Source organism: Callorhinus ursinus, unplaced genomic scaffold (assembly GCF_003265705.2).
Source record: "Callorhinus ursinus isolate GAN/ISIS: 27379988/994484 unplaced genomic scaffold, GSC_fseal_2.0 scaffold5, whole genome shotgun sequence".
Lineage (NCBI taxonomy): Eukaryota > Metazoa > Chordata > Mammalia > Carnivora > Otariidae > Callorhinus > Callorhinus ursinus.
The window spans coordinates 17,479,519-17,501,168 of record NW_027397067.1 but is presented as its reverse complement, the minus strand read 5'-3'; the positions used below and the strand labels follow the sequence as shown (position 1 = coordinate 17,501,168).

General features: G+C 41.5%; 4 non-coding genes across 4 annotated transcripts; 1 reads left to right on the top strand and 3 right to left on the bottom strand.

Moving 5' to 3' along the window:
- On the bottom strand, nt 1-73 carry TRNAA-AGC (transfer RNA alanine (anticodon AGC)). Its single transcript has one exon. It is a non-coding gene; the product is annotated as a tRNA-Ala (tRNA).
- A 134-nt stretch (nt 74-207) lies between these two features.
- On the bottom strand, nt 208-297 carry TRNAY-GUA (transfer RNA tyrosine (anticodon GUA)). Its single transcript is given in 2 exon segments — nt 208-243; nt 261-297. It is a non-coding gene; the product is annotated as a tRNA-Tyr (tRNA).
- A 520-nt stretch (nt 298-817) lies between these two features.
- Nucleotides 818-911, bottom strand: TRNAY-GUA (transfer RNA tyrosine (anticodon GUA)). The gene is made up of 2 exons: nt 875-911; nt 818-853 (listed from the first exon to the last, which is right to left on the bottom strand). It is a non-coding gene; the product is annotated as a tRNA-Tyr (tRNA).
- A 361-nt stretch (nt 912-1,272) lies between these two features.
- On the top strand, nt 1,273-1,345 carry TRNAR-ACG (transfer RNA arginine (anticodon ACG)). The gene has a single exon. It is a non-coding gene; the product is annotated as a tRNA-Arg (tRNA).
- The last annotated feature ends 20,305 nt before the right edge of the window (nt 1,346-21,650 follow it).

Genomic DNA, 21,650 nt, shown 5'->3' with positions numbered 1-21,650 from the left:
TGGAGGATGCGGGCATCGATCCCGCTACCTCTCGCATGCTAAGCGAGCGCTCTACCATTTGAGCTAATCCCCCACCGCTGGGCAGGGCCGGTTATCTCTTCCTCTAGAGAGAGGTCAGAGCACTTAGAAACGGAAACTATTTTTCTTGATCATGTTCTTGATCTTGCCTTACAGCTAAGCCCAAAGTAACAAAAGCAACAACTCCTCTCCTTCGAGCCGGAATCGAACCAGCGACCTAAGGATGGCTACGGACACAACGCCTACAGTCCTCCGCTCTTCCAGCTGAGCTATCGAAGGAAGTGGGATAGCAACTTCTCGACTTTCCTTTATAATTTTTACTTTCTAAGCTTTGTGTGCTTTGTACCGCGTTTCTTTCGTGATTCCCAGGTTTGCTGACCATAAGATATCCTTCTAGCGAAACCCCCGTCTCCTCACGGCAGCTGGAACAAGCGCCCGCGTTGCCCACCCGCCACGGAGCTCTGAGGAAAAGGGCAGACGGCTGGCTCGGGACTGTCCTCTGTGCGCTCAGGGGCCTCGCGAAACGCCGAAGACGATTTAGAGACAAGCAGAAGGCCGTGACCCGGCAGCCGCCCCGCCGAGCGCAGATTCACTTCGGCGTTTGTTACTAGGACCGCACGTTGGGGGGATTCACAAAAGATTTTACACGGGGGATACTGCCGTAGGCCAAAACTGCGGCGAAAAGTGCAAGCACTTCCAATTGCTCGTTGGAATGTTATGTGTATTAGGGAAGGGGCCCGTGGAACGGGCCGTAAATCATACAAAGTTGGTATTAAAAAAGAAAAAAAACAAAACAGTCTCCTTCGAGCCGGAATCGAACCAGCGACCTAAGGATGTCTCTTGCCAAAGAGGTCAACTACAGTCCTCCGCTCTACCAGCTGAGCTATCGAAGGGACGAGCAAACCGTTCGTGCCCTTTGAGATTCAAAGTCAAAAACCCGGGCAAGTCCAGCCGCGGGTTAGAAGTCGAATAGAGCATGCGTAACTGGGGAACGGGGAGGGGAAGGGAGTAAATGCCTGTGTATTGTTTCACGCGTGCGCAGAAAGACAACCCGGCTTCCCCTCATGGGGTCCGGACCCACAGGGGAACGGGGCCCCCCATTCTCTTGTGTTCAGGGTTGGTGGTGCTGAGACTCAGAGAATCCGAGGCCACGTTCCTTTACTTTTCCTTTACTACCCCACATTGGGGATGGCTGTCGAGTGTGGCCTTACCACTCTGTAATCTGTACATTCCCTCAGTTTCTCTGCACGAGGAGGGCCAGTGGCGCAATGGATAACGCGTCTGACTACGGATCAGAAGATTGTAGGTTCGACTCCTGCCTGGCTCGGATTTTTGTCACAATAGATTTTAAAACCAAAGACTATTACTTCTTTAGGGTTCTTCAAATCACAAATGCTAAGAATATTTTACCGCACTTTGAACTCAGAAAGCTGTTGCGCGTCATTTCCAGTACCACCCCGTCGAACTCTCGAGCACTAACGAGTGCGGCCCCCTCTGGAGGGCCGCGCGGAGGAAAGCTGGGGGTGAGCCGCTCAGGGGCTCCAGGTAGGAAGCCAGGTGAGGGAGCCGGGAAGGGGAGCCAGAAGTCCCCGTGACGAAGCGGGTTGAAATCCCAAGGCTGCTTCTGCTTCAGCTTCCTTCTTCGGGTCTTCTAAGACAGCTGAAGACTTCAGTCACTGAGTCACTAGAGAAAGTGCCCACGCACAGCCCCGACATTGCAGAGGAAAGAAAGTTACATTGTCTTTTTGATCCGGTTCCTGTTTTACGTTTCATCTTAACAAGGGTCCTGAGCCTCTCCTCGGTTGTAAACACAGCGTAAAAACCATCTAGTGACTTGGGTTCTGCCCTCAAGGGTCTTTGAACCAACAGGATGTAATGTGGGTTTGAACGAATTGAGTTTTTATTTTGAAGTTATTGGTCTTATTTGTGGCGAGTAGTTTAGAATTATCTCTTAACTCTCCCCAGGTAAGACAGCAATTCCCCAAAGTAAAAGCTTTAATAAAATGTGAAATTGGGGAAGAGATAAATTAGGGAAGAGAAAATGTGGAGTTAGGGGAAAGTGGGAAAGCAGCTTCCTTAAGGCTATACAAACGGTTAAAGGAAGCTAAAAATTGGGGGGTCAGGGGACACAAGTACAGACCATTTGAACAAAATGATGGTGGGTTTTGTTTTTCCTAGTGAACGTAACAAGCTGACATATGTTTAAAATAACATAGTGTTTCTTTCTGAGAGTTAAAAAAATTACCTCTGTGGGAAGTTGGGGACGTATGTTGCACCCTTTCCCCCAGGTTTGTTGACAGAACCTTGAAAATTAGGCCACAAGGAAAGAGCCTCCATTTTATTCCTACTTTCTCCTCATTTTACAAATAAGGGGTTTATTATTTGCTGAGGTCAAGGTCATGGCCATCATTGCCCTGTGGTAAAAACTGGCTTCCTGGTCTATCCCCTTCTTGCACTTTTTCCCCAGCAGCCAGCCAGAGTAACACCCTCCAAGAGGGCCAAGATGGTGGATGATTTCTGACTCTCTTACTGTGACAGAAATTCACACAGAACTAATGTAAATCAGAGACATTTATTGTAAGGTACAGGGGTGTCCCAGGGAAAACAAGAAGGAAATGAAACTGGGCTTCCTTAAGGTTTTTCTCTCAGTGCCTCTCTGTGCTTCACTATATTTTTCTAGTGCTCACAGTTGGCAGCATGGTGCTACCCCCCAAATTCCTGATGGTTTTCTCCTCACAACCTATTGCGATAGATCAAATCTCTGTATCTCTCCCTGCCACACACCCAAATTCATGTTGAAAATCTAATGCCCAAGGCGATGGTATTAGGAGGTTGGGCCTTTGAAGGGTAATTAAGACATGGAGGTGGAGAGTGCTCTTAGAGGCGCCTGCGAAATCCCTCCTCCCCCCACTGTGTGTGGGCACAGTGAGAAAGAAGTTCAGCAGTTTGCAACCTTGGAAGAGGGTCTTCACCAGAACCTGATCATGCTGGCACCCTGGTCTTGGATTTCCAGCCTCCAAAACTGTGAGAAACAAAATATCTATTGTTTATAAGCTACCCAGTCTGTGGTATGTTGTTACAGCAGCCTAAATAGACTAAGATGTCTATCAACCAGAGACTCACTTCTCTTTCTCAATCCTGACTGCAAAAACTCTTCACTGTCTGGCCTCAGTTAGATGCTCACCCTTGGTCCCCAAACTGTGTCCAGGGGTCAGGATTACATGCAGCCATCAGGGCTGGCTCACCTATAGCCATATAGGTGGGTACATATGATTGCCCTCCTTCCTGGGATTCCAGTGAAGAGCTAATAAAAACAAAAAGAAAAAAAAGTCTATGTAGCATGAGAGACAAAAGTAGTTGCAATGAGCAAACCTGAGATTTTAAATAATTTCTGGGATGTGGAATACAAATGAGGTTGTGTAGACCCATAACCCAGAATGGAGGAAAACACAGCTCAGAGTGCACATTCCAGAAGCTAGCAGACAAAACTACTCTCCCCATGGAGCTCGCAAGAGGCTCCACGTACAGAGGCAACAGCACAAAGGTCAGAGGCCCACAACATTTTGCAGCTGCTGCTGCATTTGTCCCAGGTGGAGCTGCCTGGAGAACTGCTTAAGCAGAGTAGATTAGCCTGGGGAGAGCCCAGGTGGTGACTACAGGGCTGAGGAGATAGGCAGAGTAGAGCCTAATAATAACAGACATGGAGAGAAAGAAAGGCCACTTCACCCGGCTCTCAGATAGCAACTCTCCTTGAGTTAGTAGTTTGGGGGATTGGAGGGCAGCATGGCTATTTCCTCCAGTGCACCATTAATGTAAAAGCCTGCGTGTCTGCAGGACCAGCCATTTTACAGACACAAATCAGTGTAGTCCTTTATTCATGAATATGAACAAAAGTCTACCAGACATGAGAGGAAACAACTTAAAAAAGAAAGTCCAAGATAAACACACAGCAACTGATTCAAGAGGAAACAGATAATGCAAGGAATAGTACAGAACCGTTTTTTGAATTGATATTAAAAAAGGAGCAATGAGAAAACAGTTGACTTCTTGAAAACTAAAAGTTTGCCAAAGTGAAAAATAACATATTGGTCATGGCTAAAGATACATTTGGAGATATAAAAGATAGAATGGAAAATACCTCCCAGGAAACAAAAATATAGAGAGCAGAAAATATAAAAGCATGGGGGATAGGCCCAGAAGACACAAGGCTTTAGAGTTCCAGAAAGAGAAATAACAGAAAATGCGTGGGAAGGAGTGGAAGAAAGACATTAGTCATCAGATCAAAAGTGCCATCCAAATATAATGAATGAAAGAAACCATGCCTGGACAGCCTAGTGAAATGTAAAAGCATTGAGGATAAAGATGAACTCCTAAAGGCTTTCAGAGATGGGGATAACAACAACAACAACAAAACCAGGCTAACTACAAAGGAAAGAGAATCTGATTATAATCAGACCTCTTCTCAGCAATACTGGATGCTAGAACACAGTAGAGCAAGACCTTTGAAGTTCTGTGGGGAAATAATTTTGAGCCCAGAATTGTATAATCAATCAAAGTAACGATCACCTATGAGAACAAATAGGTCACACTTGTGAGTGTCATAAAATTTAAATCTTTTTAAAATTTAAATCTTTTAAATTCTTTTCTGAAACAAAAACTAAACATTACTTGAAGATGTTATACTGATGATGCTCTCCAGGAAGCAAAAGCTGACACAGAACCAGAGTATAGAATTATAATGGGGAGTAATGTCCTGTGAATGGAAAAGGGGAGGACACAGTATTATGTAGTATTAGGACACAGCAATGCAGACCTGATAGTCTCTGCCTTGGTACCTGCAGAACAAAGATTTCCCTTTAGGGGAGTCCTGAGTTGGATAGGAATGACAAGGTTTTCATACAATCACTTTGCTCGGTCATTGGCCAAAGGCTGAAAACCTCCTCTGGAAAGCTGAGGTGGACCCTAAAGGAGTTAACACCTGGAGGCTCTCAGTTAACCATCCTCCCTGAAGCTGGGCCGTTCCTTCTTGAAAGGCAATCTGGCAATCTAGCAGCAAATCTCTGTCTGCCACAGATGTACTTCAGTGCAGTGACAACAACAACAAAGAGCGATGGGGGGGGGGAGAAAAGGATACAAGAAAGAGGAGAACATAGGATTTAAGAAAAAAGGGAACCGGGGCACCTGGGTGGCTCAGTTGGTTAAGCGACTACCTTTGGCTCAGGTCATGATCCTGGAGTCCCGGGATCAAGTCCCGCATCGGGCTCCCTGCTCAGCGGGGAGTCTGCTTCTCCCTCTGACCCTCTTCCCTCTCGTGCTCTCTGTCTCTCATTCTCTCTGTCTCAAATAAATAAATAAAATCTTAAAAAAAAAAAAAAAGAAAAAAGGGAACTGACCGAGGAACTCAAATCCCAGGTTGGCAGTGATGCAGCAGGCCAAGAAAACAATCAAGACAAATTAGGAAAAGACAAAAAGGGTCAGAGGGCTCTGTGAAGATGATCTTTCAAGAAGAAAGTGGATTCTTTCATAATAGTAATGTCATTAAGGACTAGGAAGACTTTAGAGATACTATAAAACGTCATTTTTGCAAGCCAAAGATAATTAGAAAATTTTGAAAAAAAAATTACAAAGAGCTTTATAAAGAATTCATGGTCCAAATATAAAGCAATCTAAAATGTGGTACAATTTTGAGAGATTGATGGCATATATTACGGACTAATTGTCCCCTACCCCTCTCCAAATTCTAATACTGAAGCCCTAACCCCCAGTACCTCAGAATGTGACTATATTTGGAGATAGGAACCTTTAAAATGGTAACTAGATTTAAATGAGGTCATTAGGGTGGGCCCTTATCCAATGTGACTAGTGTTCTTATAAGAAGAGACTAGGACACAGAGAGAAACACCAGACATGTGCATGCATAGAGAGACAACCATGTGAACACACACCAAGAAGGTGGCCATCTGCAAGCCAAGGAGAGAGGCCTCAGAAGAAATCAAACCTGCTGAAACTTTGATCTTGGACTTCTAGCCTCCACAACTGTGAGAAAATACATTTCTGTTGTTTAAGCCACCCAGTCTATGGTATTTTTTGAGGCAAACCTAGGAAACTAAGACAGAATTGGTGAGGAAAAAGAAATTTGCTTTCTTTTTTGCATTCTTTGGTATTGTTTACCTTTTTGTTTAACTATATGCAAGTTATTTTATATAACGTGTGGGGCAGATAGTTTCATAATTGTCATCTAATAAAAATTGCTTAGAAGTGAAGGAACTGATGACCAAAGACATGAAATGACTTAGCTTCAGGCACAGAGCTGAGTAATGGCAGATGAGAAATCAGATCTCCTAAGTCACCAGCTAGGATTCTCCTTAGTGCTACTTGGTCTCCCTGTCCTCAACTGTATGCTTGAGTTAGACTGGACTGCTGGACTTCTTCCTAGGAGGAAGGAGGTTGAAAGGCAGTTTCTGATGTTAGGCAAGGTTAGACAATGACCAGTACATTCTGGGAGTAGCAGTGTTCCATTTATTAAAGGGAGCTCTCTTCTTACCTCTAGAACACAAAGATCAAATCCCTAAGATTTGTTAACTAACAGTGGTGCTCCACAAAAGTTATTTACGATACCCTGAGATCTGAAGGAAAAAAAACATTGTTCAACTTGAAAAATACCTTACACATATGCACATGAAAGAACTTTTAAGTTCTTCCTTTCAGTTGAGGAAACCATTCCACAGATCAGGAAGCTCTACCAAGAAATGTTAAATAATTTCTTCAGGATGATTCTCCAGATTGGGGGAGCAGGCCTGAACTCAGGTTTACTTAGTGCTCATCCATGGCCTTCTATAAATGTGTACTATCTTCAAGAAGGATTCCACAAGATTGGAATGAGAACACTTGCTTGTTGTGAGAAACCACAGAGATAACATTTCCAAAGTCAGAAAGGGAACCATTCTGGAGAACTCCAGGGGATATACAGTGGATTTGTGTTATTTGTGGTAGTTAGGTTCTATACAATCACCACAAACAGTGGTTTAGTGAATCCTGAACCATTGCTCCTAGGGGAAATGCAAGGTTAAGTTCCTGTGGGCCTCTGTTCACAACATTTTTCTTAAGTCATCAGTATGTGTTTTATGTGTTACTGTTTAGATACCTTATTTAAGATATACTATTATGAATGAGCATGAAATAAATTTTAGCAAGTAGGGAAATTTGCAAAATATGGAATCTATGAATAATGAGGATTAATAGTATTATCAGGCCAAACTAAATTTTGAATTACATGATGAATAACTATGTGATCTTAATGAGACTAGCCCTCAGCCCCGTACCTCCATTAAGGAGGTTAATGGGAACCATTTGTACTACAGGCAGATTGCAGGACTGACCCATCCAATTCCCCAGGCTCCATAAGACTTCAAGTTATCTGCAGTCTTTCATACTCAGGAAAAGTAGAACTGTCATATTGTTCATACAGTGTCTTTCCCAGAAGTATGATTTGGGGAGAGGGGGGCTGGGAAAAGATGTTGCAGGGAGATTTGCTTCAGAGATTCATATTTATTCCTTTACTAAACATTTATTCAGTTTCTACTATGTGCCAGGTATGTATGTTCTGGTGCTGGGGACGCAGCAGTAAGCAAAACAGCCACAAATTTCTACTCTGATGGAATACACATTTTGAAGGACAGACAGACAATAAGTTGACAATAAATGATATATAGTGGGCTCAGCAATGGTGAATGCCAAAGGAAAAAATAAAGCACAGGTGTATCCAGAGTGTGGAGGGTACTGTGCTTTTCACAATGGCAAATTGACATAGACTACCAGAAACAAAATAAATTGCTTCAAAACACACACACACACACACACACACACACACACACACACACACACATTTATTTTAAATGGTGGGAGACCAAGTTCCAGTTCCTTTAGGAAAAATTTGTTCGCCAAGTTGTATTTCCTATGAAGAAATAAAGGATTGCTAATTTAGATATCTGACATAAATAATGGTATGTTTTTACTAATAGAAACCTCAAAATTTGTACCTTATTTTGTACAATGGAGAAAAATTGAGTATAATTTCACTTTTATTATGAATAGATAATTAAAGTCATGAAAAGATTATACATCCTAATGTATGAGTGATATTGAAATGCCTTGTTTTTATATTTAATAGCAAATGTTCTCATCCCAATCTTATGGAATCAGAATAATGGAATAGAATTATTAACTTGGACTTATAGACCTATGGTATTCACTTTTAGTGGGGGAGAGACAAATTCAAGTATATTGAGTATAAGCACTGTTTTGATATTAAATAAGTAGTTGTATCTAACTTTACAGAATTCATATGTCTTATGGTGCCAGGGTGGTATAGTAATTAAGCAGATAGACTCTAGAGCTAGGCTACCTGAGTCCAAATGCTGGTTCTTTTCTTAACTAAAGTTACAGGTTAATTAACAGCTCCAATTTTCCCATCTGTGAAATGAGAAATAATAGTACCAACTTCATAGGTTTGCTGTAAGGCTTAAATGAATTAATGTATATTAAGCGCTTAGAATAGTATCTGGCACATAGTAAGTGCCTTATATATGTTTGCTATTTAAAAATATATTAAAAGTTTTCTTAGCACTGTCTACAATCTTGGAAAATTATGGCAGGAACTTTACCAGAATTTTTAGTCAGGATTGTTTATGAATACCAACTATTCTACAATCACTTTTAAAATTAAAATGAAAATCCAACTTTTCACTCACTTGGTTAATGTTGCAATTGTTCACTGGTCAGACGAGAGAAAGTGGCAGACAGCTACCAAGGCCACTCAGGCTTCCCAAGGAAAGAAGTGCTGCAGGGAGGAGGAGAAGGGAAGAGGAAGAGGAAGTAGAGACAGAGGAAGTATTTGGGAATTTGCTCTTTCAGATTTGGGGGTTTTGAGTCTTTGAAGATACGCTTTTGAAGAAGGCACTGAGAATTAAGAAAGGGTGATTACCTAGAGGAATCTTAAGCTACAAAGGGCAGTTAAAGAGAAAGGTACATAAAATAAATAGAGTATTCTTTTTTTTTTTAAGATTTTATTTATTTAACAGAGAGACACAGCAAGAGAGGGAACACAAGCAAAGGGGGTGGGAGAGGGAGAAGCAGGGAGGTCGGTGCGGGGCTCAATGCAGGGCTCAATGCAGGGCACATAATAAATATTCTTTTTTTTCTTTAAAGATTTTATTTATTTGACAGAGAGAGACACAGCGAGAGAGGGAACACAAGCAGGGGGCATGGGAGATGGAGAAGCAGGCTTCCCACAGAGCAGGGAGCCTGGTGCAGGGCTCTACCCCAGGACCCTGGGATCATGACCTGAGCTGAAGGCAGATGCTTAACAACTGAGCTACCCAGGTGCCCCAGTGGAGTATTCTTTTGAAAATAAGAGAACTCTGGGAAGGAGTTGAGCAGGGAGGCGGAGAGGGTTAGTTTTCAGGAAGGACAAATGTAGTTGGAAATATAAGATCACCATGGAGAGGCAATATAGTGCAGCTATTAATACTATGGATTTGAGGATGGGCCTGCTCTACCCCTTACCGGCTGGGTGATCTTGGCCAAATTACTTAAACTTTCTGTGGTTTAGTTTGTTAGTCTGGAAATGGGGAATGATAATGCTGATAGTACTTGTCCAATAGATAGTGCATTAAGTGCATATATAAATATAAAATATATAAAGCTAGTAAAAAGCTCTTAGGGAAGTGTCAGGTACTAAGCACTATGACTATTGGTTATTATTGTTCATTTGACAGATTTATTTTTAATTCATGAAAGAATAAATCATCTTGCTCAAATACAAATGCTCCTGTGATCCTAAAAGCCATCACTTCCCACGTCCTTTCAAATCCTTTAGTTTGGGGGATGGGATGTGCTAGAGAAGAGGTAAGAGAGAACAAAGAAAAGCAGAAGAGAAGCAGGGAAGTGAATCGTTTTTATTTTCTATTAAAACTTTACCGTCTTACTTAGAATAACCTGTATCTTTCAGGTTTTGGTAGCTAAAATTTTACTTTCTGAGTATGCTATATATTGAGTTTTAAAAAATAAATCCCAGGGCAGCTGGGTGGCTCAGTCAGTTAAGCAGCTGCCTTCGGCCCAGGTTATGATTGGGGGGGTGGGTCCTGGGATTGAGCCCCCTGGTACCTGCCCTGCTTGTGGGGAGTCTGCTTCTCCTGCTCCCTCTGACCTTCCCCTGCCCCGCAAGTGTGTGCTCTCTTAAATGAATAAATAAAAAATCTTAAAAAAATAAATTCCATGCTAAATACAATAAAGAAACTTTTGAAATGAACGCATTTTATATAAAACTGTTATGCTAATAAATTAATCTATATATTGATTATATGTTTCAGTTCCTGATGCCTTCATCTGTTCCTCTTAAACCTAGGTTAGCTTTGAAATATTGCTTTATGCAATTATAATAAATAATCCTGAAAAATGCCAGTTTGGTAAATAGCTAATGTATACATGCCTGAATAGATCATTTTAAAAAAAATTTAAGGAAATGTTGGGATTTCATTCCCAAAGTGAAAATCTGCACTAAAAATTTTACCCCAATTATTTTTCACCAGAAAAGAAAGTGCATTGCAGATCTCTGAGAAGAGACGAATCTGGACAACATTTCAGGAGTGGAGATTATTTGGGTACCAGGGCAGCTTACTCAGAAGCATAAAACCTTCACCAGGTAAGATTCCCTCTTCCTGGGCCTGGGAACAAAGATGTAACTGGGGGGCTCTCAGGCATTGAAGAAATTGATAATGAGATTTTCAGCTATTAGAAAGCTGGGTTGGCAGCCCCAGTAGCGAGCAGAATGTGTTAACAGCTGTCCTATTACTGTTGATTTGATTCTGGGAATTTAGTTTTGCTTCTTGGGGACAGCCCTGAACAGCATGAAAATTCCAGAAAGTTGTATCACTCCCATTCATTTGATGCTGAGCATGTTTAGGTCTCTTTTTGGAGAAAGGCTTTTCTCAGAAATGGCATATGTTGTAAGAATTAATTAATCAACAGGTATTTATTAGTTCCTACTTTGTTTTTAGCACTGCACAAAACTTACTCTGACTGTAAGATGTCACTCTGCAAATCTGAGCCATCTACAGTTTGAAAGTGGCTTTCTTATACAGAAACTGGTTATACATGATTTAATCTAAATTTCTGGCCCTTTGTAGTCTAGAACTGCTCAGAACTAATATACAGGTAAATGTTATTTAGGTGCTTAGGAGGAGTGCAGGCTGGAAAAAGAGGGGTTTTGGAGAGGACTTTGTTTCTCAAATAAAGGTTTTTCTTTGTTGGAGGAGGACTGGTGCTCTGGAAGTGGATTTGCCTTCATATCAATGAGGAGTAAGGGAGGGCAGGTGCTGAAGTTTTGTTTTTGTTTTTTTTTTTATTATGTTTTGTTGATCACCATACTTTACATCATTAGTTTTTGATGTAGTGTTCCATGATTCATTGTTGGTGTATAACACCCAGTGCTCCATTCAGTATGTGCCCTCTTTAATACCCATCACCAGGCTAACCCATCCCCCACCCCCTCCCCTCTAGAACCCGCAGTTTGTTGCTCAGAGTCCATCATCTCTCATCGTTCATCTCCCTCTCCGATATCCCCCCCTTCATTTCTCCATTCCTGCTATCTTCTTCTTCTGTTTAATTTTTTTTAACATATAATGTATTATTTGGTTCAGAGGTACAGGTCTGTGATTCAACAGTCTTGCACAATTCACAGTGCTCACCATAGCACATACCCTCCCCAATGTCTATCACCCAGCCACCCCATCCCTCCCACCCCCCACCACTCCAGCAACCCTCAGTTTGTTTCCTGAGATTAAGAATTCCTCATATCAGTGAGATCATATGATACTTGTCATTCTCTGATTGACTTATTTCGCTCAGCATAACACCCTCCAGTTCTATCCACGTCATTGCAAATGGCAAGATTTCATTCCTTTTGATGGCTGCATAATATTCCATTGTATATATATATACCACTTCTTCTTACCCATTCATCTGTCGATGGACATCTTGGCTCTTTCTGTAGTTTGGCTATTGTGGACATTGCTGCTATAAACATCGGGGTGCACGTACCCCTTCGGATCACTACATTTGTATCTTTGGGGTAAATACCCAGTAGTGCAATTTCTGGGTCGTAGGGTAGCTCTATTTTCAACTTTTTGAGGAACCTCCATACTGTTTTCCAGAGTGGCTGCACCAGCTTGCATTCCCACCAACAGTGTAGGAGGGTTCCCCTTTCTCCGCATCCCCGCCAACATCTGTTGTCTCCTGACTTGTTCATTTTAGCCATTCTGACTGGTGTGAGGTGGTATCTCATTGAGGTTTTGATTTGGATTTCCCTGATCCCGAGTGATGTTGAGCACTTTTTCATGTGTCTGTTGGCCATTTGGATATCTTCTTTGCAAAAATGTCTGTTCATGTCTTCTGCCCATTTCTTGATTGGATCATCTGTTCTTTGGGTGTTGAGTTTGATAAGTTCTTTATAGATTTTGGATACTAGCCCTTTATCTGATATGTCATTTGCAAATATCTTCTCCCATTCTGTCGGTTGTCTTTTGGTTTTTTGACTGTTTCCTTTGCTGTGCAAAAGCTTTTTATCTTGATGAAGTCCCAATAGTTCATTTTTGCCCTTCCTTCCCTTGCCTTTGGTGATGTTTCTAGGAAGAAGTTGCTGCGGCTGAGGTCGAAGAGGTTGCTGCCTATGTTCTCCTTTAGGATTTTGATGGACTCCTGTCTCACATTTAGGTCTTTCACCCATTTTGAGTCCATTTTTGTGTGTGGTGTAAGGAAATGGTCCAGTTTCATTCTTCTGCATGTGGCTGTCCAATTTTCCCAACACCATTTGTTGAAGAGACTGTCTTTTTTCCATTGGACATTCTTTCCTGCTTTGTCAAAGATGAGTTGACCATAGAGTTGAGGGTCCATTTCTGGGCTCTCCATTCTGTTCCATTCATCTATGTGTCCGTTTTTGTGCCAGTACCATACTGTCTTGTTGACAGCTTTGTAATAGAGCTTGAATTCTGGAATTGTGATGCCACCAGCTTTGCTTTTCTTTTTCAACATTCCTCTGGCTATTCGGGGTCTTTTCTGGTTCCATACAAATTTTAGGATTATTTGTTCCATTTCTTTGAAAAAAGTGGATGGTATTTTGATAGGGATTGCATTTAATGTGTAGATTGCTCTAGGTAACATTGACATCTTCACAATATTTGTTCTTCCAATCCATGAGCATGGAATGTTTTTCCATTTGTTTGTGTCTTCCTCAGTTTCTTTCATGGTATTTTATAGCTTCCTGAGTACAGATTCTTTCCCTCTTTGGTTAGATTTATTCCTGGGTATCTTATGGTTTTGGGTGCATTTGAAAATGGGATCGACTCCTTAATTTCTCTTTCTTCTGTCTTGTTGTTGGTGTATAGGAATGCCACTGATTTCTGTGCATTGATTTTCTATCCTGCCACTTTACTGAATTCCTGTATGAGTTCTAGCAGTTTAGGGGTGGAGTCTTTTGGGTTTTCCACATAAAGTATCCTATCATCTGCAGAGTGAGTTTGACTTCTTCTTTGCCGATCTGGATGCCTTTTATTTCTTTTTGTTGTCTGATTGCTGTGGCTAGGACTTCTAATACTATGTTGAACAACAGTGGTGATAGTGGACATTCCTGCCATGTTCCTGACCGTAGGGGGAAAGCTCTCAGTTTTTCCCCATTGAGAATGATACTTGCTGTGGGTTTTTCATAGATGGCTTTTATGATATTGAGGTATGTACCCTCTATCCCTATACTGTGAAGTGTTTTGATGAAGAAAGGATGCTGTACTTTGTCAAATGCTTTTTCTGCATCTATTGAGAGGATCATATGGTTCTTGTTCTTTCTTTTATTAATGTATTGTATCACATTGATTGATTTGTGGATGTTGAACCAACCTTGCAGCCCAGGGATAAATCCCATTTGGTCATGGTGAATAATCCTTTTAATATACTGTTGGATCCTATTGGCTAGTATTTTGGTGAGAATTTTTGCATCCGTGTTCCTCAAGGATATTGGTCTGTAATTCTCCTTTTTGGTGGGGTCTTTGTCTGATTTTGGGATCAAGGTAATGGTGCCTTCATAAAACAAGTTTGGAAGTTTTCCTTCCATTTCTATTTTTTGGAAGTTTCAGGAGAATAGGTATTAATTCTTCTTTAAATGTTTGGTAGAATTCCCCTGGGAAGCCATCTGGCCCTGGGCTTTTGTTTGTTGGGAGATTTTTGATGACTGCTTCAATTTCCTTAGTGGTTATAGATCTGCTCAGGTTTTCTATTTCTTTCTGGTTCAGTTTTGGGAGTTGATACAACTCTAGGAATGCATCCATTTCTTCCAGGTTATCTAATTTGCTGGCATACAGTTGCTCATAATATGTTCTTACAATTGTTTGTATTTCTTCGGTGTTGGTTGTGATCTCTCCTCTTTCATTCATGATTTTATTTATTTGGGTCCTTTCTCTTTTCTTTTTGATAAATCTGGCCAGGGGTTTATCAGTCTTGTTAATTCTTTCAAAGAACCAGCTCCTAGTTCTGTTGATTTGTTCTTCTGTTCTTTTGGTTTCTAGTTCATTGATTTCTGCTCTGATCTTTATTATTTCTCTTCTCCTGCTGGGTTTAGGCTTTATTTGCTGTTTTTTCTCCAGCTCCTTTAGGTGTAGGGTTAGGTTGTGTATTTGAGACCTTTCTTGTTTCTTGAGTAAGGCTTGTATTGCTATATACTTTCCTCTTAGGACCGCCTTTGCTGCATCCCAAAGATTTTGAACAGTTCTGTTTTCATTTTCATTTGTTTCCATGATTTTTTAAAAGTTCTTCTTTAATTTCCTGGTTGACCCATTCATTCTTTATTAGGATGCTCTTTAGCCTCCATGTATTTGAGTTCTTTCCAACTTTCCTCTCGTGATTGAGTTCTAGTTTCAAAGCATTATGGTCTGAAAATATGCAGGGAATGATCCCAGTCTTTTGGTGCCAGTTGAGACCTGATTTGTGACCTAGGATGTAATCTATTCTGGAGAATGTTCCATAGGCACTAGAGAAGAATATGTATTCTGTTGCTTTAGGATGGAATGTTCTGAATATATCTGTGAAGTCAGTTTGGTCCAGTGTATCATTTAAAGTCTTTATTTCTTTGTTGATCTTTTGCTTAGATGATCTGTTCATTTCAGTGAGGGGGTGTTAAAGTCCCCCACTGTTATTGTATTGTTGTCGATGTGTTTCTTTGCTTTTGTTATTAAGTGGCTTATATAATTGGCTGCTCCCATGTTAGTGGCATAGAGATTTACAATTGTTAGATCTTGTTGGATAGACCCTTTAAGTATGATATAGTGTCCTTCCTCATCTCTTATTATAGTCTTTGTTTTAAAATCTAATTTGTCTGATATAAGGATTGCCACGCCAGCTTTCTTTTGGTGTCCATTAGCATGGTAAATGGTTTTCCACCCCCTCCCTTTCAATCTGGGGGTGTTTTGGGGTCTAAAATGAGTCTCTTGCAGACAGCATATCAGTGGGTCTTGTTTTTTTATCCAATCTGATAGCCTGTGTCTTTTGATTGGGGCATTTAACCCATTTACATTCAGGGTAACTATTGAAAGATATGAATTTAGTGCCATTGTCTTGCCTGTAAGGTGACTGTTACTGTGTATTGTCTCTGTTCCTTTCTGGTCTATGTTACCTTTAGGCTCTCTCTTTGCTTAAAGGACCCCTTTCAATATTTCTTGTAGGGCTGGTTTTGTGTTTGCAAATTCCTTTAGTTTTTGTTTGTCCTGGAAGTTTTTTATCTCTCCTATTTTCAATGACAGCCTAGCTGGTTATAGTATTCTTGGCTGCATATTTTTCTCATTTAGTGCTCTGAATATATCATGCCAGTCCTTTCTGGCCTGCCAGTGTCTGCGGATAGGTCTGTTGCCAATCTAATGTTTCTACCATTGTAGCTTACAGATCTCTTGTCCTGAGCTGCTTTCAGGATTTTCTCTTTGTCTCTGAGACTTGTAAGTTTTACTATTAGATGTTGGTGTGTTGACCTATTTTTATTGATATTGAGGGGGTTCTCTGTGCCTCCTGGATTTTGATGCCTGTTTCCTTCCCCAAATTAGGGAAGTTCTCTGCTATAATTTGCTCCAATATACCTTCTGCCCCTCTCTCTCTTTCTTCTTCTTCTGGAATCCCAATTATTCTAATATTGTTTCGTCTTATGGTATCGCTTATCTCTCGAATTCTGCCCTTGTCAGCCAGTAGTTGTTTATCTCTCTTTTTCTCAGCTTCTTTATTTTCCATCCTTTGGTCTTCTATATCACTAATTCTCTCTTCTGCCTCATTTATCCTAGCAGTTTGAGCCCCATTTTTTATTGCACCTCATTAATAGCCTTTTTGATTTCGACTTGATTAGATTTTAGTTCTTTTATTTCTCCAGAAAGGGTTTCTCTAATATCTTCCATGTTTTTTTCAAACCCAGCTAGTATCTTTAAAATCGTCATTCTGAGGTCTAGTTCCAACATCTTACTAATGTCCATATTAATTAGGTCCCTGGCAGTCGGTACTGCCTCTTGTTCTTTTTTTTTTTGAGGTGATTTTTTCTGTCTTGTCATTTTGTCCAGAGGAGAATAGATCAATGAGAGAACAAAATGCCAAAAGGGTAACAACGACCCCAGAAAAATATACACTAAACAAATCAGAAGAGACCTGAGACCAGGGGAAAAGAAAGGGAAAGAAAGAAAAAAGAAAAAGATTAAAAAAAAAAAACAAAAACCCAAACCAAAAAAAAACCTGAATATGATCAAATATGGTCAGGCTGGTGCATAGATCAGTGCCACACACTAGATTTTGGGTGTATATTCGTCTGTTAGAAGAAAGTGCCTCCCAAATTTTAAAGAAAGAAAAGCTTATATATGTACAAAAATAAAGGTAAATACAATGAAGAGATGAAATATGACTGTAAAGATGATGAAAAATATAAAGGATTTTATAAAAGGAATTGAAAAGAAGTTGGTTAAGAAAAGAAAGGAGAGGATTAAAAAAGGGGGGGGAGAGAATGTGATCAGGCAAGAGACTAGAACAAAGCCATACACTAGAGATTTAGGGTATATTTTGATCTGTTAGAAGAAACTGTTTCCCAAAATTTTAAAGAGAGAACAACTCATATATATAAAATAAGGTTAACTACTATGAAGGGATAGAATATGATTCCAAAAATGAAAAATATAAAAGATTTTTTTAAAAAAGAGATTGATAAGATATTGGTTGAAAAAGGGAAAAAGAAAAATTTAAAAAATTAACTTTGAAAGGCTAAAGAATCCTAGGGAAAAAGCCATGAATGCTATGTGCAGTATTCCCCCAGCCCTGGCATTCTGCCATTCTCATTGATCAGTAAACTTGGTCTTGGCTGGCTGTTCTTGCTGATCTTCTGGGGGAGGGGCCTGTTGCCGCGGTTCCGAAATGTCTTTGCCGGAGGCGGAATTGCCCCACCCTTGCCCGGTCAGACTAAGTAATCTGCTCGGGTTTGCTCTCAGGAGCTTTTGTTCCCTGCAAGCTTTCTGTACAGCTTTGGAGGACAAGAGTGAACATGGCAGCCTCCCAATCTCCGCCCTGGAGGAGCTGAGAACGCGGGGCCCCGCTCCTCAATGCGCCCCCAGAGAAAAGCAGTCAATCATTCCCGTCTTGCCGGTCTCCGGCCGCACTCCGTGCTCACCTGGCCTGTGACTGAGCGTTTCTATCTCTGGCTCATGACCCCGTGTGGAGTCTCCAAACCCAGCAGATCCCTGCGGTGTGCTTCCGCGCTGCTCCTCCCGGGGGAGGAAGGGGAGTCTCCCGGATCTGCCACTTGTTGGGTCCCTGCTGGAGGAGCAGTGGCCCGACTGGGCCGCGGATCACAGTGTATGGCAACTCAAGCTGAGAGCCCGCGCCTCGGCTCCATCTCTGCAGCCGGCTTCCCTGCTCTGATACCTGGGAGCTCTGCCGCACTCAGGCACCCCCGGTCTTTCTGTGACCCCGAGGTCCTGAGACCACACTGTCCTGCGAGGGTTCCACCCCCCGCTTAGCCACTGGAGTGACATCCCTCAGCGTAGCCGACCTCTAAAAGTTCCAGTTTTGTGCTCCGCGGCTCTATCACTTGCCAGAAGCGGCCGACGGAGGCCCCCTTCCCCTGCCGTCTATCTTCCCAAGTATCGCCTCGGATTCACTTCTCCGCACATCCTACCTTCCAGAAAGTGGTCGCTTTTCTGTTCAGAGAGTTGCTGCTACTCTTTTCTTCGATCTCCTGTTGAGTTTGTAGGTGTTCAGAATGCTTTGATCCCTATCTAGCTGAATTCCTGGGACCAGATGAAATTTAGGTCTCCTACTCCTCCGCCATCTTGCTCCCCCTCCCCCCCCATGCTGAAGTTTTTTAAAAAGATAACTCTGTATTTGGGTCAGAGGCTTGATTGGTTGCCAAGCTACCATTAATTTTATAATAATTAAATTGTTCATATTAATATCCAAAAAATAATATACTAAACCTCCCTAAAATCCAAAGATTCTAGCAGCTTTTGCATTTCTAGCTGGTAGGAATTTCTCTATTCTATGATACAGGTTAAACATTTACTCATTTAACAAATATTCCCAGGCTGTCTATCATGTGTCAGGCATTATTTTAAACATTGGGGATTCAGCAGGACACAAAAACAGCCAAAAATCTTTGCCTTCATGGTGTGAGAGACAACAATAAGCAAGATTAAAAAGTATGTTAGTGAAAGGTACTAAGGAAAAAAGTATAGAATAGGAAGCATGAGGTGGGATACAGTTCTAGGCAGATTGGTCTGGGAAAGAGTATGAAGAAGTGACATTTGAGAAAAGATCTTGGGGAAGACTTTTCATGGTCTCAATACATTATATGTTGTAAATTAATTCTGACTCAGAGTTGAAGTTTAACAAGGTCGTGTGTAATTTCACCTAAGCCACATTTTGAGAGTCCCCTGTCCTACCCCCCACTTCCTAGGGATGGTTGGGGTCCTCAGGGTTTCTGTCTTCCTCCTCCAAGTATGTTTCCAACCCCTCATCTTACTCCAGCCTGGTTGCTCCTGAGGTCTCTGTGTCCAACCCTACATGGTTCCTTTGAGGGGCCAGGTGTGGGTACAGGAATCTTTTGCTATGGCTAAGAAGCCAAAATTTAATTTTGTCACCCACGCATCCAAATGCTATCTCATCAGAGGGGTTCTCCCCTGTGGGCATGTTACCAATGAACTGGGGAGACCCTGGGCCCTGGGGCTTTGACCCAGCCCATCACAAAGATGATGCTGAAGGTTCTTGGCTTCCTCATGAGAAAGAATTCAAGGACAGACACAACACAGTGGACGAGTGACACAAGTGGGAAGTTAATTAAAGCTCAAGTATATTCTCCAGATGTTAGAGCAGTCAACCTGAAGAGAAAGCTCTGCACCCTGGGGTTTGGGTTTCTATCTTTTATTGACCGTTGCCAACTAGGGAGTGCAATATTCCTTACTTGGGGCAGGGATTTCTTGGAAGCAGGGTTTTGACTTTTTCTTCCTTATTTGGTCAGAAGTTTCCTGTCATGGCATCCACCATCTTGGGCCTGCATGGTTTGGTATGGCTTCTTGTGGAGTGCTACCAGGACAGGCCTCTGACTTTCCTGATAGCTGGCCATGGCTTCCTCATTGGCTTCAGGTATCCTGTTAGAATCTAACTAACTGCCTATTCTAACAGACACAAGTCTGGGGTACTCTGGGAATTCCTCCCCAAACTCCCAACCCATCTTTAGTCTAGATGTCCCTCATGATGGGGCTGCTTCTCTTCCTCAAGTTTCAGCATATATCTTTCTAACAGCCCTTCTCACAGCCCAAGCACCCAAACAAAAGCCTGGATGGTGGTTTTCCAGGTGTCTCTCTACCTTCGTTTTTAACCTCCAAGGTCATGGTAGCAAGGAAGTTACCTTTTTAAAATGGAATCTCAGAAGGAGAGCCCTTATTCCTTTGAGTCTTACTAAGGACAAAACAAAATTAATGTCTCAAATTACTTTGCCATGCATTCAAATAATGAATGTGGTCAATATGAATTATTTTTATTTGTTAATATACTCAGAATTGTTTGAAAAATACTTCTGTTCCCCTTTGGCCTATTAGCATTATGATTATTTGTGCTTGAATTTGGCGGCGGGGTTGGGGGTGGGGGAGACATTCCTTTAAGAATGTTGTTACCTGGACTATTTTTTGCTATCTTTCCCTGCCCTACCGGTTGGGGGGTAGATTTATAATAGCTCAATTTATGTAAAAGACCAGTAAATGTGGAGATGGAGTTGATAGTGGCCAACAGAGAGATTAGGAGACTAAAATAGAGGGGTGAGGGTCAAATGGAAGAAAAGTAGGAGTGGAAGAAGGGAGAAGAACAGGAAAGGAGATGGAATACTGAGAAACAGGGAATGGAAGGGACAGAGGAGAAAATGAAGTTAGACACTCAGGATGAAGGAATGAAAAAAAAGAAATCTAAAATAAGGAGTGAGGACAATAAAGAAACAAGTGAGGAACACTGACTCAGTGTTAAACTCATACAATCTGAAGGTCAGAAGTTTGATATGGGTGTCATTGGGCAAAAATCAAGATGGTGGCAGGGCTGCATTTCTTTTTTTGGAGGCTCTAGAGCAGAATCCATTTCTTTAAGTTTTCCAGCTTTTAGAGGTTGCCTGCATACCTTGGTTTATGGTCCCTTTCCTCCTCGAACTTCAAAGCATATCTCTGACCATTCCTTTTTTTTTTTTAAGATTTTATTTATTTATTTGAGATAGAGAGTGAGAGCCAGGAGACAGAGGGAGAGGGAGAGGGAGAAGCAGACTCCCCACTAAGCAGGGAGCCCAGTGTGGGGCTCGATCCCAGGACTCTGGGATCTGAGCCACTCAGGCGCCCCTCTGATCATTCTTCTATAGTCATATCTCTCTCATAGCCAGGAAAGATTCTCCATTTTTGAGGAGCCATGTGATTAGATCGTGCCCACTTGGATAATCCAGGATAATCTCCCTATCTCAGAATCCTTAATAATGACATCTGCCAAGTGCCTTTTGCCACAAAAGGTGATATAGTCACTATTTCTGGGAGTTAGGATAAATACATCTTGGAGGGGGCATCATTGTGCCAGCCACAAAGATTATGTAGCCCTAATTGGAACCCTCTGTGTCAATCAAAAAATCAAGCAGTATACTACCAGGTGGGTGTATTTCCAGGCTAGGAAACATCACATGTGTTTTAGCATCCATACCATTTAAAATGTAGAAATAGAATGTCATTTATTCTCAAAGAATTAAGATATGTGTATTTTGGTAAAGAAAAAGGCATACTTTTTTTTTTATTATGTTCTTATGTAAAACAGCAAAAAATAAATGGATGAACTTTGAAACCTTATACAAAATCCCTTACTCTGGTAACCTGGAGCCCAGGACTAGGTAGTAAGCCATTGAAGTGCTGGTTCATGGTGAGCATGTTTCTTCTTGGTGCTTCTCTGCTAAGATGCTTATGGATTCAGGATAACCACAGGTGACTCTGGATGGCAGCTTCAGTTGACCCCCCACATGATGCCTAAGTGGCCTCTCTTCGATGGAAAGTTGATCCTTG